The sequence below is a fragment of the Schistocerca serialis genome, chromosome 2 (genome assembly GCF_023864345.2).
Source record: "Schistocerca serialis cubense isolate TAMUIC-IGC-003099 chromosome 2, iqSchSeri2.2, whole genome shotgun sequence".
NCBI lineage: Eukaryota > Metazoa > Arthropoda > Insecta > Orthoptera > Acrididae > Schistocerca > Schistocerca serialis.
Genome location: NC_064639.1, coordinates 1,059,360,066 through 1,059,381,909, shown reverse-complemented (window position 1 = coordinate 1,059,381,909; position 21,844 = coordinate 1,059,360,066). Strand labels below are relative to the sequence as shown.

The 21,844-nt window shown below is 44.4% G+C and overlaps 1 protein-coding gene across 1 annotated transcript in view; it reads right to left on the bottom strand.

Moving 5' to 3' along the window:
- The window catches only part of LOC126456623 (ras-related and estrogen-regulated growth inhibitor-like), a 165,138-nt gene extending 144,652 nt beyond the window's left edge, over positions 1–20,486 (bottom strand). Inside the window, exon 1 of the mRNA XM_050092367.1 lies at positions 20,383–20,486. The gene's annotated coding sequence lies outside the window, so the exon portion shown is untranslated. The remainder of the gene's footprint in view (positions 1–20,382) is intronic.
- Between the last annotated feature and the right edge of the window lie 1,358 nt (positions 20,487–21,844).

Here is a 21,844-nt window from a genome sequence, read left to right as displayed (position 1 = left end):
CGCGCGTGCAGCAGCTTAATTGGCTAACTTACATGCTAATTAACACGGAATTTTTTCTTAGCAATTATTTCTCAGCACAACCTACTCTCCATCACCATTACAAGTTTTTTAGACTTTCCGACCACCCTGGATATACTCTGCAAGCCACTATACAGTGGATGGCAAAGGGTATTTCATAAAATTATTATGAGCTACTGCGCGAGAGTACTGAGAGAGGACAAAATGTCAATTCTGCAGTCAACGCCATACTCCGCAGAAGTCAAACACTAAGCCAGCGAAGCTACCTGTACCAGCGATTTCTGTGCTACCCAAGTGTAGAATTTTGGTCTCCAAGTGCAAAATTGCAGCGTGCCTGGATATTCACGCAGTCTGCATCATTCGCCATGTGGCACTCAGACAAAACATTTTCCCGACCTGTAAATGACTTAGGATTATTCACCATGTTTAAATTGTAAGCGTTATTTCATGAACTATAAGAATAAGTGAAGCCGAGAATTATCTGATCAGCACGCGAAAGCAATATTTTATTAGGTGACACCTACGAACCAGAATAATTAATTCCTTCGCGAAAATAGTGTCAGAAAAATTAATGCTCCAAATACTTAGTGTGCTTTGTATCTTTACTGATACATCCCGAAGGAAATTGACAAAGCATTTGCTACACTATTCTTAAAAAATGCATTATCAGTTCCCTCGCACGTTTATCCGTCTTGTCAAATTAAACAACATGTAGCACCCATAAGTGCTGATAAATTTCCTGAAAACGATATATTTAGTGGTATTTTGAAGGTAAAGCACCCAGAAGAAATGATGGGCTGGCACCTCAGCGGTAGATATACATGGTGGTCCATTGATCGTGACCGGGCCAAATATCTCACGAAATAAGCGTCAAACGAAAAAACTACAAAGACGAAACTTCTCTAGCTTGAAGGGAGAAACCAAATGGCGCAGTGGTTGGCCCGCTAGATGGCGCTGTCATAGATCAAACGGATATCAACTGCGTTTTTTAAATAGGAACCCCCATTTTTATTACATATTCGTGTAGTACGTATAAAATAAGAATGTTTTAGTTGGACCACTTTTTTCGCTTTGTGATAGATGGCGCTGTAATAGTCACAAACATATGGCCAACAATTTTAGACGGACAGTTGGTAACAGGTAGGTTTATTAAATTAAAATACAGAACGTAGGTACGTTTGACCATTGTATTTCGGTTTTTTGCGATGTGATACACGTACCTTCGTGAACTTTTCATTTCTGAGAACGCATGCTGTCACAGCGTAATTACCTGTAAATACCACAATAATGCAATAAACGCTCAAAATGATGTCCGTCAACCTCAATGCATTTGGCAATAAGAGTAACGACATTCCTCTCAACAGCGAGTAGTTCGCCATCCGTAATGTTTGCACGTGCATTGACAACGCGCTGACGCATGTTGTCAGGCGTTGTCGGTGGATCACGATAGCAAATATCGTTCAACTTTGCCCACAGAAAGAAATTCGAGGACATCAGATCCGATGAACTTGTGGGTCATGGGATGGTGCTTCGATGACCCGTTCACCCGTCATGAAATATGGTATTCAATACCGCTTCAACCACACGCGAGCTATTTGCCGGACATCCATCATGTTGGAAGTACATCGCCATTCTGTCATGCATTGGTAACATCGGTAGAACATTACGTAGGAAATGAGTATACATTGCACCATTTAGATTGCCATCGATAAAATGGGGGCCAATTATCCTTCCTCCCATAATGCCGCACCATACATTAACCCGCCAAGGTCGCTGATGTTCCTCTTGAAGCAGTCGTCGTGTATTTCGCGTGACCCAATAGTGCATATTATGCCGGTTTACGTTACCGCTGTTGGTGAATGACGCTTCGTCGCTTAATAGAACGCGTGCGAAAAGACTGTCATCGTCCCGCAGTTTTTCTTGTGCCCAGTGGCAGAACTGTAAACGACGTTCAAAATCGTCGCCATGCAATTCCTTGTGCATAGACATATGGTACGGGTGCAATCAATGTTGATGTAGCATTCTCAACATCGACGTTTTTGAGATTCACGATTCTCGCCCAATTTGTCTGCTATTGATATGTGAATTAGCCACGACAGCAGCTAAAACACCTACTTGGGCATGATCGTTTGTTGCAGGTCGTGGTTGACGTTTCACATGTGGCTGAACACTTCCTGTTTCCTTAAATAACTATACGGCGAACGGTCCGGCAACTTGGATGATGTCGTCCAGGATACCGAGCAGGATACGCTGCACACTCCAGTTGGGCAATTTGATCACAATAGCCATACATCAACAAAATATCTGCCTTTTCCGCAATTGGTAAACTGTCCATTTTAACACGCGTAATGTATCACGAAGCAAATACTGTCCGTACTGGCGGAATGTTACGTGATACCACGTACTTATAGATTTGTGACTATTACAGCGCCATCTATCACAAAGCGGAAAAGGTGGTCCAACTAAAAAATTCATATTTCTTTACGTACTAGGCGAATATGTAATAAAAAATGGGGGTTCCTATTAAAAAAAAACGCAGGTGACATCCGTTTGACCTATGGCAGCGCCATCTAGCGGGCCAACCATAGCGCCATCTGGTTTCCTCCTTCAAGCTAGACGAGTTTCGTTCTTTGTAGTTTTTTCGTTTGATTCTTATTTCGTGAGATATTTGGCCCGGTCTCTATCAATGGACCATCCTGAACAAACGGTTAGAGTTGCAGTTCCCTGTTGTAAGTAGAACGGAGTTCACTAGTGCTGTTCCTGTTTAGTTTTGTTACCAGGACTGGTAGGCATGAACAGCGTCGGAGGTGGAGTGGTTACAGTGAAGGACACGGAGATGTCCAGTACTCCTGTGAGACAGAGTTATGAACACCAGACAGAGTTTGAAAGGGCAACACTGTGGGTCTCCACCTGATAGGCTGGTCGAATCGTCCAATATACACACTTGTGGAGCATTCGGATGTAACAGTTTCTCGATGTTGGTCCCTGTGGACACGTGAGGGCACGCGTTCTCGTCGTAAAGGTACCAGCCGACCACGTGTGATCCCACAAGAGTGATCATCAGCCCCCTTGGTGATATTCGAGATGAGCAGGCCACGTGCCTGCAGCCGGTTAGACACTCTCCCTGCCCTTCTAATCTCCTACACTGCACTACCGCAGACACCCATTACAATCGCCTAAACTTTACCGGGTGATCAAAAAGTCAGTACAAATTTGAAACCTGAATAAATCACGGAATAATGTAGTTACAGAGGTACAAATTGACACAAATGCTTGGAATGACACTGGGTTTTATTAGAACCAAAAAATACAAATGTTCCAAAAATGGCCGAGAGATGGCGCTTCCCCTGATCAGAATAGCAATAATTAACATAACAAAGTAAGACAAAGCAAAGATAATGTTCTTTACAGGAAATGCTCAATATGTCCACCATCATTCCTCAACAATAGCTGTATTCAAGGAATAGTGTTGAGAACGGCACTGTAAAGCATGTCCAGAGATATGGTGAGGCATTGGCGGCGGATGTTGTCTTTCAGCATCCCTAGCGATGTCGGTCGATCACGATACACTTGCGACTTCAGGTAACCCCAAAGCCAATAATCGCACGGACTGAGCTCTGGGGATCTGGGAGGCCAAGCATGACGAAAGTGGCGGCTCAGCACACGATCATCACCAAACGACGCGCGCAACAGATCTTTCACGCATCTAGCAAAATGGGGTGGAGCGCCATCCTGCATAAACATCGTACGTTCCAGCACGTGTTTATCAGCCAGGCTGTGGATGATGCGATTCTGTAACATATCGGCGTACCTCTCACCCGTCACGGTAGCAGTTAAAAAACCAGAATCACACATTTCCTCGATGAAAAAAGGCCCGATAACGGTAGATGTGGTAAATCCAACCCATACCGTGACTTTTTCGTTATGCATGGAGTTTCCATGACAGTTCTAGGATTTTCGGTAGCCCAAATTCTGGAGTTGTAGGAGTTGACAGACCCTCGGAGCGTGAAATGAGCTTAGTCGGTCCACAACACGTTACTCAACCAATCGTCATCTTCCTCCATCTTTTGAAACGCCCACACCGCAAATGGCCTCCGCTTCACTAAATCGCCAGGTAACAGTTCATGATGCCGATGGATTTTAGACGGTTAGCATCGGAGGGTACGCCTCAGTGCCAACCAAACAGTAGTGTATGGAATGAAGGTGCGACGTTCGACTGGACGAGCACTGACTTCCCCGTGAATAGACGAACCCGCTACAGTCTCCATTTCTTCCTGAACTGTCTGAGCAGCATTACGCCTTGTGCTCGGTCGGCCACTACGGGGTCTATCGTGTAAACAACCCGTGGCTTCGAACTTCAAAATCATTCTCGCCACAGCTGCATTTGTCAACGGACCTTTACCCATCGAATCCCCTTCCTATGGCGATAGCATCATAACGCTGAACTAGCGCATTCCCCATTCTGATAATACAGCTTCACTAAAATCGCCTTTTCAGGAAACGTCAACATGCTGCGACTGCTGGCGCATCTCATTCTCTCTCTTTTTTTTTTTTTACTTTATTGTTATTTTAAAGCCTGTACAAAATCAGGTAGGCTGGCAGCGGCACACTACGCCGCTCTTCAGCCATAGCGTTTACAATAGTTGAGGAAACGGAGCATGATAATGATACAAAGTGACGGGCAAAAGAGAAAGGTCACAGAGACACAAAAAACACGGAGTCGTTCACACGTGACGATAACAATACTGAAAACACGTTGGCACGGCGCACAGAACACTGACGAATCCGACGGCACAAGTGAACGTAGTAGTGGGACGGCGGACACCAAAAACACTAAGCGACGTCACACACACGATACACAGAAGGCGATGATCTCCGGCGCACGAATGTTCACTTTGCGTGTGCGAGTCCAGGGACCTGCCAAGAGAGGAGGAGGAGGAAGGGGAGTGGGAGAGCAAGAGGGGAGAGTAGAGATGCCACAGGCAGGGGAGAGAGGGGGGGAGGGAGGAAGGGGGAGAGGAAGCCCGGGGGCAGAGGGGGAGGGAGGGGACTGGGAAAGGGAAAAAAGAAGGGAAGAGAAGAGAGGGGAGGGAGGGTGCCGAAAGGAAAGGACACCGGAAGTGAGGGGCGGGGCTGGGTCAAAGTTGATAGGAGGGGTAGATGGAGGGGACGAGGACATCATCAGGGAGAGGGAGCTGGCGAAAGCCACCTTGGGAGAGGGTAAGGAGGGTGGAGAGATGGAGACTGGGCGGGACGTGGGAATACAGGCGCGGCAGCGGGCGGGGACGGGAGAGGATCTGGGATACGAGCGGGTGAGGAGGATCAAGTTTACGGGAGGTGTACACGATCCGTATCCTTTCAAGGAAAAGGAGGAGGTGGGGGAAGGGGATGAGATCATACAGGATCCGCGTGGGGGAGGGGAGACGGATGCGATAGGCGAGGCAGAGAGCATGGCGTTCAAGGATTTGGAGGGATTTATAAAAGGTAGGGGGAGCGGAGATCCATGCGGGATGGGCATAACAAAGGATAGGGCGGATGAGGGATTTATAGGTGTGGAGGATGGTGGAGGGGTCCAGACCCCACGTACGGCCAGAAAGGAGCTTGAGGAGACGGAGGCGGGAACGTGCCTTGGCTTGGATTGTCTGGAGATGGGGAGTCCAGGAGAGGCGACGGTCGAGGGTGACGCCAAGGTACTTAAGGGTGGGAGTGAGGGCAATGGGACGGCCATAGATGGTGAGATAGAAATCAAGGAGGCGGAAGGAAGGGGTGGTTTTGCCTACAATGATCGCCTGGGTTTTGGAAGGATTGATTCTCTCTCTCATTACAGCTCCTTTTATACACGATTGTCATGCGCAGTCACTGACGTTTTGGTTTCCAGCGCCATCTGTCAGACATTTTGTGAACTTTTTTTTGTTCTAATAAAACCCCATGTCATTCCAAGCATGTGTGTCAATTTTTACCTCTCTACCTACATTATTCAGTGGTTTATTAAGTTTTCAAATTTATTCTGACTTTTTGATCACCCGGTACATTTACGCACACAGCTCTCACGTGCCAGCAGGTGTGAAGAATAGGGGAAAACTTTCCAATTAGGCATCTGAACCTGCCTTCGGTGTCTCCCATCCACTCATGGCTTTCCTGTTTTTCGTAAATACCTTTGGATTCAAGGTGACCACTCACTGAAAAAGCAGAAGCATTGAGTAGTCGATAGGCACAATCAAAAGAGAGAAAAGTTGCGACCTTTCGGAGTTTTCCTTTGACGATCTGGAGTAAAATGCAGAGATAGTTCAGCTGGCACCATGTAGGGGCATGTGTGTGTGTCTGTCTGAAAGCTGGCATGTTTTCTTTCTTTTGTGTATGCCTATCGACAACACATAGCTTCTGCTTTCGGTGGGTTGTCTTCTTTAATACAAAATTATTTATATTGTACAAGAAAAATCCTACGACTTCACTGTTAACCCACTTGAACAGTCAAGGAAGGCTTCCAAAACGACCAGAACTCGACCCGAACTTGCAGCTAATAGTGCCTGTACTGTTGTGGGAGTAGACAAAGCCTTCTAGATACAAGGCCTACGCCCAGCGGCCATATTGGCATGTGACGTCACAAACTGTTGGTCATCTTATCTTTAGTCGGCAGTCCTGTTGGCGTGTATGTTGTGTTGAAAGTGTGTGCCACGTGAAACTGATATATATTTCATACCGTATTCGCCTACAGTTCTTCGAAGTATGGGATACAAGTGTTGCGTTCCCTTTTTGTCAGGGAAATTATAAATCCCAAAAAGGCATGATAGTGCACATGTTTCGATTTTTCAAGTGTGTGGAGTTGAGAAATCGCTGGACTGCAGCTATTCCCAGACAGGAATTTGTGTCTACGCATCATTCAAAGGTAAGTAAATGACAAAAAATTTATAGCGTGTTATTTGTTTCCATAGCACCACATTTTCCAATTATTTTTAAAAGCAGTTATGTATCATGTACCAGTATAATTTGTTTCTTAATTCTGGACCATTGCTGCGAGGCTAATATGAAGCTGGCTGTGAAATGTCTCTCATATTTGCAACTATTGTCATACAGAATAGTTATATCAATGAGTGCGGCTCGAAAATGTTTAGTATTCCTTATCATTCCTACCAGATTATTGAGTTTCCAATACTTTTCTACAGAATTATTTGGTTCAGTTATACATATACAGCTACTCAGAAATAATTTCAATTTGAGTATACTACCTTAGAAAATTGTTTTACTAAATTCAGTGTACGACAGATTAAGCAGTACAGAAAGCATAATTTCGAGGTAAGTGCATTGTGATTAAATTAACAGCACTCTGTGACACGAATTTCAGTCAAGGATACAAGGGAAACAATTTTTCATGTTTAAGGTTCTAAAGTTCTGGAGAAACAGGGAAATATAATATTTTTTCGGGTTTTTTGATTTATTAAACGTTATGTCAGGGGGTGCTCCATTTCGTCGAATGATTCGAGTTTCGTGTGAGGTCAGCAAATTTTGAAGTGGAGAGGAAAATTTACGAAAATAACCGGGGAAACAAATTCTTAAATTCTGTAGGAGCTCCAGCCGCTTTGTTTAAAATCAAAAACGTCTGCTTGTTGTTGCATATTGCCGATTTATTACTGCAAGAAAACATAGCTCCTGAGGTAAAAGACAGAATTTAAAATTACAGTTTGTATTCAAGCCAAGAAACGCGTATTTAAGGCAAATCGTCAAAGTAATTTTACATCTTGAAATAACATAGGGAAGTTTTGTTCACTTACTCTTGTGTACATAGTTCCGCGTAGTCAGCGCGTACACAACTTTCCCACTAGAGCGCGCCCCGCTAAGCACAACAGCGCAGGCACAGCGCTCGTCCGTCTCCGCATTACGAGATGGCGCTGCCTTAGAGACGGACCAAATTCTGCTTCCGCCGATCCACGTATTAATATGTAACGCAGCCAATGAGATTGCTGCTAACGTAGAACCTTTTCTCCTGACGGATCACACTCGCGCAGTGATACATGAACGCGCGAGGTATTATAACGAGTGTACAGACCTCAGATTAGTCAGTCTGCATTAGTCTGCATTTGTCTGCACTAGTCTGTACCAGTCTCCATTAGTCTGCATTAGTCTGTAGTCAAGTTTCAGTCTGCGCCTAATAAGATTATTATATTCCTGTAGATAGCCATGAAGAAAAATGCGTAGACACTATATCAAGTATCAGAGATATGTGGGAATAAGATTAACGTACCAAGACCAAAGGAACTTCAGATTGTCAATTGTAAATAACATCCAGAATCAAGTTAAGTAAGGTTTATGATTGTTATTATTTTAATAAATGTGTGTGAAAGTTAATCAAGTTCTGTTTAAAGTTGGTCACAGTCAATCTGCTACTATAAGCGTGCAAGTGGCATTTCTATCGTCTGACCTAACGGCAGAAGATAAACACGCCACGATAAGACCACGAGACATATTGCTGAGACTCGCCTATTTCGCTAGAGCGACAAGTCAAATAATTTGATAGTGTGTGTACCGAAGGTCTTACAGTACACACACCACACAGTGTTCGACAGATTAAGCAGTACAGAAAGCAGAATTTCGAGGTAAGTGCATTGTGATTAAATTAACAGCACACTGTGACACAAATTTCAGTCAAGGATATAGGAGAAACAATCTTTTCATCGACTCACCACAGAAGATGTTCTCGGTAGTTGAGAACGAAACGACAGGGAGAAGAAGTACTACAGATCGACCACGGCAACTTAGCCCGGAAGAGTTTACTGATAATCTTTTCATGTTTAAGGTTCCAAAGTTCTGGAGAACAGGGAAATAGAATATTTTCTCGGGTTTTTTGATTTATTAAACATTATGTCAGGATATGCTCCATTTCGTCGAATGATTTCAGTTTCGTGTGAGGTCAGCAAATTTTGAAGTGGAGAGAAAAATTTACGAAAATAACTGGGGAAACAAATTCTTAAATTCTGTAGGAGTTCCAGCTGCTTTGTTTAAAATCGAAAACGTCTGCTTGTTGTTGCGTATTGCCGATTTTTTACTGCAAGAAAACCTAGCTCCTGAAGTAAAATTTAAAATTACAGTTTGTATGCAAGCCTAGAAACGCGTATTTAAGGCAAATCGTCAAAATAATTTCACATCTTGAAGTAACATAGGGCAGTTTTGTTCACTTACTTAACGCAATGATAGGGATTTCCATACTTTCATTACAACGCCATGTAGAAGAGGAAAGCACGAGAATCCCTATGCGGTCTCAGCTCTAAAACTCGTAAAAGTTCGTATAGCTGCAGAGTGCTTAACAGGAGCGTTCCGATACAGACCCGGCCATCAGTATGTGACGTCACAAGTGTGCGCGCAGGCCTGTAGTCTTGGTTGTTCTGGAGTAGCTTGCTGAATGGACTCTCTCACGGTTTCTGCTCGAGACTCGTTCAGAGAGGCGGGATGACGAAGATCGGCGCAGACGGTGGCAGGTACGAGGCAAGAGGACCGCTTTGCGTCAGGAACGTGCGGCAGTCCGGCTGCGAGGAAACATCCCGTTTGTCAGCAATGGCGGCCGGTCGGCAGCCGGCGCCGCGCGCACACGTGTAGAGCAGCCGCCAGGGCCCTGCTGGCGTCACGTGGGTCTGCCGCGCCGCCGACCTTCGCTCCCTAAATTATGCCACCGGCGAAAGTGCGCGAAAATTCTGCTAAATTTACCGCTCCTCAGTTCGCTATGAAAAACTCGTATATTCGTGTGAAGATATATGCTTTGCTAAGAGCGTATTTCCACCTAATATAAGGGCCCATTATGCGTCACATTTTACATTCCGTTCTTTTTAATGACGACCGTCTATTTCACTAAAAGACACGTTGTGGTCAACACGCCGAGTGTTAAACGTTCCTCATGCTGTGGCGGAACTCGTGCGAATTTGTAGTTAAACTGTTTCGGTAAACAAATACATTATTAAAGGATTTCAAGTACAGCTAATTTTGATCTGTCTATGATTACTGCACTAAATACAGGGTGGCGCAGGGGAACGGGAAGTTTTGAACGTTACAGTTGGCAACACTGTAGCGCCGGCAGATGTTCCAAACTTTGCACAATTGATGTGAACGCATTGCCATGGAGAACTGGACTGGTGCGGAACGTGCAGTAGCTGTGAGAGCGTTTTACAAAAATGGTAGTGCGACTGCCGCGCAGAGAACATTTCGACAGCATTACCAGCTTGGACGTCATGGACGTGTCCCATCTGCGCATGCGATTACAACGTGGGTGCGCAGTTTTGAAGAAACAGGATCTGCCTTGAAAAAGAAATCTCCAGGTGGCATTCCAACGGTACGTACCCCAGAGAACATTGCAGCTGCTAGAGCTGCAATCGAGAGAAGTCCTCGCCGCTCCGTTCGACAGCATGCATCTTCCCTAGGGATTAAGCGACGAAGCTTACAAAGAATACTGCACGAATTAGACTTCCATCCCTATAAGTTGCAGATTGTGCAACACTTACATAAACAAGACTCAGCGTCACGTATGGAGTTTAGTAGCCAGATATTGCCTAAAATCAACGAGGACGCGAATTTCCTTGGTAACTTACGGATATCAGACGAAACCCATTTCCACCTGAACGGATTCTTGAACAGACAGAATTTTCGTCATTGGGCACAGGACAATCCTTGTTAGTTTCACCAGCGACCACTACATAGCGCCAAGGTCACAATATGGTGTACTGTATCATGTCATGGTGTTATCGGCCCTTATTTTTTTGAACGTGAGAATGGTAATGCAGTGACAGTAACATCCGCTCGACATGTTGAAATGCTTCAAACATTCTTTACGCCGAGACTGTACGAGCTTAATCTTAACGTCGAAAACATGTGGTTTCAGCAGGACGGAGCCACGTCACACACTGCTCGACAATCGATGGCAGCAGTTCGTCAATTGTTTGGAAGACGCATTATTTCACTTAACGGTGACATTGCATGGCCTGCGAGATCCCCTGATCTTATCGTGTGCGACTTCTTCCTGCGGGGATATCTTAAAGGCAAGGTGTATCGTACACGTCCTGCAACAATCCATGAACGGAAGGAGAACATTGAAAACGGAGTCACTGCAATTCCACAATATTTGCTACACCGCGCATTCCAGAGTTTTCATAACAGGCTGTTAGAGTGTGAACGCCGAATGGGAGCACATCTTTCCGATGTCATCTTTAAAAAGTAAAGAGACACTTTTGGACATTTTGATTGTAAAGACATACTGAATAATGGCATACTGAATAAATTCACGTTCGTTAAATAATTACTAGTTTTATGAATTTATTCATGGAAATGACGTTATTTCGAAATTTCCCGTTTCCCTGCGCCACCCGGTATTAATCATCACTAAAAGAGCAGATTGGTCACTTTGGAGCGCTGTACATGGTGCAGAACTGGTAATATCCAGTCGTGTAGCACAGCAATGCTATTACTTCCTATGTAATAGAACCCAGTACGTTGTCCTCGATGGTGAGTGTTCATCGGAGGTGAGGGTATCATCTGGAGTGCCCCAAGGAAGTGTGGTAGGTCCGCTGTTGTTTTCCATCTACATAAATGATCTTTTGGATAGTGTGGATAGCAATGTGCGGCTGTTTGCTGATGAAGCTGTGGTGTACGGGAAGGCGTCGTCGTTGAGTGACTGTACGAGGATACAAGATGACTTGGACAGGATTTGTGATTGGTGTAAAGAATGGCAGCTAACTCTAAATATAGATAAATGTAAATTAATGCAGATGAATAGGAAAAAGAATCCTATAATGTTTGAATACTCCATTAGTAGTGTAGCGCTTGACACAGTCACGTCGATTAAATATTTGGGCGTAACATTGCAGAGCGATATGAAGTGGGACAAGCATGTAATGGTCGTCTTCGGTTCATTGGTAGAATTTTGGGAAGATGTGGTTCATCTGTAAAGGAGACCGCTTATAGAACGCTGGTGCGACCTATTCTTGAGTACTGCTCGAGAGTTTGGCATCCCTATCAGGTCGGATTGAGGGAGGACATAGAAGCAATTCAGAGGCGAGCTGCTAGATTTGTTACTGGTAGGTTTGATCATCACGCGAGTGTTACGGAAATGCTTCAGGAACTCGGGTGGGAGTCTCTAGAGGAAAGGAGGCGTTCTTTTCGTGAATCGCTACTGAGGAAATTTAGAGAACCAGCATTTGAGGCTCACTGCAGTACAATTTTACTGCCACCAACTTACATTTCGCGGGAAGTCCACAAAGATAAGAGAGATTAGGGCTCGTACAGAGGCATATAAGCGGTCATTTTTCCCTAGTTCTGTTTGGGAGTGGAACAGGGAGAGAAGAGGCTAATTGTGGTACGAGGTACACTCCGCCACGCACCGTATGGTGGATTGCGGAGTATAGATGTAGATGTTGATGTAGAAGTTAGGGCAGTGTAGTGTTGTGTCGGTTCCGTGGGATCAGCACAGTAACATGAGCCGGGCTTATGGAAGTGACAGAATGGAAGAAAGGAGCTATCGTGTTTGGACGTTTTGAAGGACGTTGTCTGTGTTGTTCGTACATCAGCGTGCCTAGAAGGAATGGCGCACCACCCACAGAAATGCAACACGGAGGAGGTCGTAAAAATAATCTAACCGATAACGGTCGTAGACAAGTGTCACGGTTTGTCAATGGCAGTCGGTTTCAAGCCCGAAAGTAGTTGATGTTCTCAGTGAATGCAGGTCCATATCAGGCTCCTTCCGAGCTAACACTGCGGAGGAAAATCATTTCGGTGGGCTTCTGGAGTAGCGTACCTTGCAAGAGGCCATTGCGCATAGCGGCACGAGAAGCTGCATGCCTTTATTGTGGCAAAAAGCTCATTAACGAACAATGGGGGAAAGGAAGCGAGTACTATGTTGCGACCAGTAACGGTTTTGCCTTTTTTCAAATGATGCAATGCCTCGATAGCACCTACTGCCCAATGTGTGTGTGTTGGGGGGGGGGGGGGGGGGGGGCGAGAAGAAGTTCAGGCCGAAGATGTTTCGGTGATATTTTGGGAATATTTCTTATACCATGATGACATTGCACTATTTAATGAGGTCACCGTGCACATTCTCCCAGCCCACATCTTCTTCATAAGTATGCCATGGATACTCTCGTATCGTAGTGCTGCACGAAGTCGTTTCTTGTTCGATGAATACTGAGGCGCTCAAACGCACCTACAGTGTCCCGTCAAGTCAACCGCCATTTATCCCATAGGAAATGTCCGCGACTATTTGGTACCGTGGTTGACGTACTGATCAACGTCGCCGCCGTTTGGTAGCTCTGTGTGTTCTAATCTTCAATGATCAGCTTCAGCTGTTTATAGAATACCTTGAGAAGCTTGTGGACTCTCTTCACCGCTGAATTAAAACCATCATCAAGACTAGACTCTTTGATAGCTTGACGGGATCTATGCGTAAAGGTATAGCCTCGGCTGGGTGTGGCATTCCCAAAGAAACTTGTAGACTTTCTTCTTCGAAATGTGGCGATTACCACGTCTAAAGGCAGTGTTACACGGTATTAGCGTGACGTCTACCGAGGATATTCGATTTTTCACCTGATATGTTCAGAAACTCCAGAAGAAAGAACAAGTGTTATTATTTAACGAGTAGAGTGCTAGTTTGTAAGGCATCAGGTTAGCCGGAACAAGTGTAATCCGCACGTCGGATAGACAACGACTGGTCTTGTACACTGGCCAACCAGAGTTGGGCTCTTAGGTTTTTTATCACGCTAATTTTGGCGAATGACGAGTCGGTCCCCACACAGAACACAGTTTACTCTGTTGACAAGCAGATGGAAAATGCGATTTTCTCAGTTAGGACCGGCCGCTGTGGCCCAGCGGTTCTAGGGCAGTCCGGAACCGCGCTGCTGCTACGGTTGCAGGTTTGAATCCTGCCTCGCGTATGGATGTGTGTGATGTCCTTAGGTTAGTTAGGTTTAAGTAGTTCTACGTCTATGGGACTGATGATCTCAGATGTTAAGTTCCATAGCTCCGTTAGGTTAGCAACAGATGACTGAGGTAAAATGTACTTAACCGCGTTTAGTTTCTCTCTTGGAACGCAATGCAATAGTGATTCTGCATGACGTGGGTTCGAAAAGTCCTTGGTTGCTTTCCGGAGGTATGTGACACCAGATATCTACGGACTGGTCAGGTAATTCTAGAAAATTTCAAACCAATAGTTTGTGGGCGCGGAGCAGGCGCCCTTGACATGTTCTATCGGAATTACATCAAGAGAATTTGGTGGCCGAGACAACAATGTGAGTTCACTATCAATCGCCTCAAAACACTGTAAGAAGATTCGGACCTTGAGATACGGAAAATCATCCCTCTAGAAGATGCCATGGCCATCAGGGAAGTCATCATGCATAACAGTGATCTCACCGGCCTACGTTCGTCTCCCGTTGCATCCATCCACATGGATGACGGCGTGCCCGGGCACTACGATCGACGTGGTGTAACGTGATTCTTTCTACCTGTCACCACGTTTGCGTTGCTCCACGGTCAAATCCCAATGATCCTGCACCCACTGCAATCGATATTGACGATGTCATTGGGGTTTCGTGGAAAAACATAAGGGTCGTCTGTTGTGGTTCAGCAATGTGCGCTGAGCGGTGTGCTCCAAAACACTTGTGTTTGCCCCAGCATTGTACATTGTGGTCTGATTTGCAATAGGTCGCTGCCTATCATACTTTACAGAGTGGGCAAGCCTCCGACCACCACCTTCCTTGATGAGGCGTGGACGTCCAACATCCTACTCGTGATATGTCAGTCCTTTGGCCACTTTCCACAGATGCTCACGACAGTAGCTCGCTAACAGCCGACCACTTTGTAGTTTGCAAGGTACTCGTTTGCAGGTTCAGCTCCATAGGAATCCTTTCAAAGTTGCTTGTCAGTGGTGCCTCTCATTTGCACCCTGCACCGTTACAAGAATGGGTCCCTATTCGTCTCTGATCCACTCGTATGTTTTCCTAAACGCGTCATGTGTCGACAACACCACCACGCGTCGCTCAAACTCACGGTGAGTGATTATTATTGTATTTTGTCTCATCAGTATGGCTCTGAGCACTATGGGACTTAACATCTGTGGTCATCAGTCCCCTAGAACGTAGAACTACTTAAACCTAACTAACCTAAGGACATCACACACATCCATGCCCGATGCAGGATTCGAACCTGCGACCGTAGCAGTCGCGCGGGTCCAGACTGAGCGCATTAACCGCTTGACCACCGCGGCCGGCTCTCATCAGTATATTTCTCACTAAATTACTGAAGGAAATACGTATTAAAACGTTGTGACTGTACAAGAGCATCACAGCTATAACACAAGCGTCAGCGACGAGTGGATTTACGAATGTAAAAATGTATACAGACTCAAGAGGCAGATGTCAGTTTCAGCCTACTTGTTCCATTTCTTTATTAGGCTATATTGCATAAGGCTCCTAAGTTTCGGCAAGGATAAAAGGTGACTCCGACTTTGGTGACGAAGTGTTATTCTAGTGCCAGCACAGCTCCGCACGAAGGCACTTCTGCCTGATTTTCGAATATCCTACAACAGAAACTAAACTGCAATGACTAAATGATTCAAACGGCTCTAAGGACTATGGGACTTAACATCTGAGATCATCAGTCCCCTAGACGTAGAACTACTTAAACCTAACTAACCTAAGGACACCACACACATGCATGACCGAGGAAGGATTCGAACCTGCACCTGTAGCAGCAGCGCGGTTCCAGACTGAAGCGCCTAGAACCGCTCGGCCACAGCGGCCGGCAAACTGCAATGACTATCCCTAGAGGTGCACAGAATCCTTATTTCTTGTGTGCATCTTCAAATTCGTATTTTTTGCATTATTTATGGACCATGTTTTGACACACGATGTAGTTTTTTAAATTTGGCCGTAACGTGTCAGGTTTCATTACAATATCAAGTTACGATCAATGTATAATAGTTTTAGGGCTGTGTTTGGTACGCCGGCCGCTGTGACCGAACGGTTCTAGGCGCTTCAGTCCGGAACCGCGCTGCTGCTACGGTCGCAGGTTCGAATCCTGCCTCGGGTGTGGATGTGAGGTGTCCTTAGGTTAGTTAGGTTTAAGTAGTTCAAAGTCTAGGTGACTGATGACCTCAGATGCTAAGTACCATACTGCTTAGAGCAATTTGAACCATTTGTGTATGGTACAGTTTCTGAACGAGTTCTCAGGCAACTACGACATCAGGTTTATAAGTGATCCATCTCTCATGAGAGGATTCTGAATTACGGAGATTCCATCTGTCATAGGATCTACAATGAGCAACACAACCAAAAGATCCACGTAAATGTTTCCCATTGCGACGTAGAAGTTTGAAATTTGGCTCAAATGTGCTTACGAACTACCTACGAATGGTACAAAAGCGTGGTACCCTGCAACGTCAGCCTGGGGCTCGGCGATTCCTCAAACAGCAAGGTGTTGACATATGCGAAAAAAAGGGCCCACTTCAGAAGCTCACGTGAGGCGTAGGGTGGGTTAATGATGCTACAGTGGCACGGTATTTCACCACAATTCTGCCCATCGTCTCCGTGGACGTGTCGCATTATGATAAAGTCGTCGCACACCCTGTTATCCACGTCTTACCTCTTTTTTTGACACCTCCGCTATGGAGGCCAGAACCGCAACGTCCAGCCTTGAAAAGACGCGGTTTTCTTATGGGTGGCCAAGAAAAACATTGCAGACAAACCGACGTTCAGAATCGACACGGAAAGGCCTTATGGGAGGCGTAAACGCCGTTACTGAAACCACACCTTCCTCGGGGCTTTGATTCCCACACATCTCGCGGTCGAAAACGATATTTCGCAGTGCGATGAGCATCAGGACAACGTTTGACACTGCTGACCCCACATTATCGCTCCTGGCTGTCGGGCGAAAATCACGCTGGTATCCCACCTGTGTCTGGAGCGTCGCCAGACACGTCTTCGGCCTTGAATCTCACTCAGTGGAGTAGAATTCTCTTACTGGTGAGTCCCGCTTCGAACTGAGCCCCGAAGACCAGAGACAGCATCACTCTTGGTTGTCGGGCTGTATGGTGGGCGACAGTGAGGTTGCTGTCCCACCACTTTCTTGGTGCCCGAAAACCTCACACCAAGAAAGTGGTGGGACACCAACCTCACTGTCGCTCACCATACAGCCTGACAACCAAGAGTGATGCTCTTGAGTGCCATTTCCTTTTATAGCAGAAGGCCTTTGGCTGTCGTCTGCAGCACACTTAACAGCACACCGATACGTCGACGATATTCTACGCCCCGTTCCGTTACCCTTGATGGCAAGCCATCCTGGGGAAACATTTCAGCAAGATAATGCCCGCCCACACACGGCGAGAGTTTCTAATGCTCGACTTCGTGCTAGTCAGACCCTGGCTTGCCAGCAGAGTCACCGGATCTATTCCCAACTGAGAACGTTTGGAGCATTATAGAGAGGACCCTCTAACCAGCTAGGGATTTTGACGAACTAAGGCGCAAATTGGACTGAATTTGGCACGATATCCCTTATGAGGATATCCAACAACTCTGAAACTTCCTGGCAGATTAAAACTGTGTGCCGGACCGAGACTCGAACTCGGGACTCCGCTGCAGAGTGAAAATTTCATTCTGGATCCAACATCACTGTCAATAAGTGCGAAGCCGAATTATTACTTGCATAAGGGCCAGAGGTGGACCAACGTATTATTCAGTTGCATAGTTTGTGAAACTGTTTGTCTTGAATAAATCATAACATTTTCTGAAACTGTGATCATTTTTTGGTGTGTACATGTACATCACTTCTTCGGATTTCCGTCCCCTTTTGATGATTCCTTCGTGGTGGGCCCTTTTCATTCTTTTTCTGTCTTGGGGTTACGGTTACGGTTACTGGAATATCTCAGTGTCTTTAGAGCTGGATGCAACAATGCACAGGATGCTCAAAAACTTTTTTCTACGTTTTATAGAGGAAGACAAGAGTAAGTATTAAAGATTGTCTGGGCTACTGCCAAAAGGAAACAAACACAATTACAAAAAGAGATCAAAGTCTCTGCTTCTAAATTGGCACCACGACCATGTAGCGTCTGATGACGTTCTCACTGAAGGATTCGAGTCTCAGAGGGACAGCGGTTCTAGGCGCTACAGTCTGGAACCGTGTGACCACTACGGTCGCAGGTTCGAATCCTGCCTCGGGCATGGATGTGTGTGATGTCCTCAGGTTAGTTCGGTTTAAATAGTTCTAAGTTCTAGGGGACTGATGACCTCAGAAGTTAAGTCCCATAGTGCTCAGAGCCATTTGAACCATTTTCAGAGGGACAATTCTCACTCGCAGCATTTACACTGACAACTAAATCCTTGTCCGATTCTAGCCGAGTTTTGTAGCCAACACTCTTCAATTGTCTCTAGAGAAAGAAGTCTAGCGGGTTCAGATCAATTAATGTGGGGTTTGGGCTGTGGGGCACAGAAGCTGATGCTATTAATCCCTTCTGTCATGTTCCCAATCGAGATTTGTTGTCTGCAGTAAATCCAACCCAGCACCTTAGACAGTACCTCGAAGTTTTTAGATATCATTTTATAATCATCTGTGTACTGATACTCCTTATCAAACACTGCTACATCACACTGAGAAATCCGCTCTCTGAAGTTCATTCTGTCTCGTGGAGTTAGCTGAGGAATATTTCTGGCGGCATATCTTTCCTAACGTTTTACTTTTAAAAGTGTTTTTATTTAATTTCGTAATGATGTTATTACTGACAGCACTTCTTGTATATGGTGGACTTACAAAATGCTTGTTCTTACATTTACGAAGTAGTAAAATATACGATGATAGAAATAATGTATCTTTAGTTGTTCCTAAGAGTACTTGCGTCGAAATTTCGCCAGTTGACTTTCACTTTCCTTATCACTCCTTTTCCCATTTATATTACCGACATGTTCCCGACGTTCCTCTCCCTCTGAAGTACTTCAACGCCCTGTGTATGTACACCTTCGATATAAAGTGTAGAAACAAGATATTTTACTCAAAGAATGCCATTTCTAAAATAAGTAATGACTGAGAAAGGGTATTTTCACTTACCTGAGGCTTCATACACGTTAAATAAATCAGGACGTTGCTGCAAATTATTTTAGCGAAAAGTTCTCTTAATAACTACCACGAAAATTCCAATAGACTATACTCGTATATGTATTTAGCCACACAATTTAGATGACGACAGCCTTCTATAAATCCAAATGCTATGATTAATTACTGCTTCCTTTGTGGAAGAAAGTATGTAAATACATTCACGATTTAAGTTTCGGTGTTAATATTATGCGCTTATGTAACGAACTTATGTTGCTTCATACTACCTAAGCATATATCAATGAAACGTCGCAAGTTATTTGACACTCTAACTACACGCCAAAAACGTTGTCTGTTTAGTTATACTTCTAGTGCAATTTTTCACTGATTAGAGAAAGAACTGTTGCTTTTAAAACAGCATTGTTCGTGGTCTTATAAACCAAATATTCATTTCAGGAAAGATAGACAAAGTAGTGAAGACAGATTCATTGGTTTTAAAGTGTTAGAGTTTCTAAACAGTAACAGCATGTGCGTGTAACCATAACAGAAGAATTACACAAATCACTGAAAACGGTTAAGTCACATCCCACAGATTAAATCTCTGTTGCGTCCAGTGATGTCACATTAATGACATTACTTCATCTGTAGATATAGTCAATAACGCGTCCATGAAACCCTACCTTTTTAGGCTAGAAAACTACGTTGTGTCGTGAATCACGGTGTGGTTGTACATGCGTCCTTTGTTACATCTCCATAAGCCTCGATTAATCTCGTACGCTAGCGCGCTGCACTTTACGCTATACGAGCACGCCACAAACATCACGATAATAATTAATTTAATGTGGAAGTACATTACAACAAATATTCTCCGAACAGTTGTGGATCGCTAGGGTGATTCTCTCGATCGATTCGTTAAGTATAAATGAAGAAAATGAGTGGAATTCCGAGAGATAGTGCGGGATTAATAAACTACCCATGTCAAGATAACTGTTGCAGATTTATTCGTGCTGAAGAACAAAAATGTTGTGCATGTCAGCCTTAACCATAGCTCTGTCTTACAAGCAAGAAATCACCCGTCAAAACAGCACTAATATACAAAAAGGTTCGTGGTTGACATGTGAGATAGGGATGAACCCCTTTTAAGTACGTGTACATTTACGAGTATACGAGTTCGCGACCAACGTGGCTCATAGAATGCTCAAGCGAGGCTCTCCGTGTCAGTTTCTCACCCGAACAGCTCACGAGCCACAGGCGAGCACGTTGCACGCAAGTGTACTTGCACATGTCCATCGCAAGTTTTCGGTGCGCGCTACTCACCTGCTGCCCCTAGGAGGCCTACCGCACCGCATCACACACGCGTCTGTAGCAGCGCTAGCTCAGGCTGTGCGAGTGCTGTGCTGTGCTAAGCTGCGGGGACGCTGGCGGCCACTGCGGCTACACGGGACGGCCGCGCCGTTTATAGCTAGCAACCGTTTCCACGACAACGGCGCTCCGAAGCGTCTCCAAGCCGCCGACGATGGCGCTGTCTGTGATGCCCCCCCTCACTAACTTACACTGCGAATGGTTCTCTGCTGGAAATGAGACATGCATCCGCATTTCAACGTCCACTCTCTGATATGTAAGTTACTATAAATAATGTGAAACCATGAAACATCAAATCTGCCTGTAATATTACCAGTGTAGTGTGCCGAAACTGTATTCATACAACTGAAGGCAGAGTACATATCCTAAATATAAAATATTGATGTCAATGTCTTTAAAAAAGTAAAAAAAAAACTGCAAATATGTAATAGGAGACATACTTCAGAGGTGCCATATGGGAAGTACAGGGTGATTCTGTTGCCCCTACTTGTGGCATTTATGGAACATGCAACGACCTCAAAAACAATGTGCAATATATTTTGAGTCTCTCACTTGCTGCGTCACTGCTATTAAATACTATTAGTCCTACATAAAAAATGAACATAGCTTTTTTTAGGAAATTTATGTAGTTAAACCTTGTGTTGACTTTTTTTTTTTTTTTTTTTTTTTTTGCTACAGGCAAATTATTATTCTTCTAATTATTTAAGAAAACGCGTTTGAAAAAATGAACAGGACCATTTTTTAGGAAATTTAATGTAGTTAAATCTTGTATTGGGATATGTTTTTGCTAAAGGCTACAGTTTTCTAGTTATTCTAGGTAAACGCATTTCATAGTTACTTTTGTATAGTTTTCTTGAATACCTCAGAAACTACGGTCTCTACTTGACTATAGAAATTGTGAAATCATGAAACATCAAATCTGCCTGTAATATAAGCAGTGTAATGTGCCAACAACTGAAACCAGAATCTGTATTCAAAATGTAATGTAATAATATCATTATCTTAAAAAAGTGAAAAAATCAGCAAATATGTATGAGGAGAAACATATCAGAGGTATTATAACTGGGCATGAACGGCGATTCACCCGCCCCTACCTATCGGTTTCATGCAGCCTGCAACGCATTCGAAAACCACAAGTGAGATTTTCATTATTCTCGCTTGCTACGCACAATGTATTAGTCCTACAGAGAAAATGAACACAACATTTTCCTAGGAAATTAAATGTACTTAAACTTTATACTGGGATACATTTTCACAGGAGGCCACAGTTTTCGAGTTATTAAAAAAAAAAGTGTTTGAAGGCAATTTCTGTGCATATTTCTTGAATAATTAGAAAACTACAGTCTAGTTAAAATGTTTACCAGAACAAAATTTAACTACATGAAATTTCCTACAAAAAGATATTGTTTATTTTTTC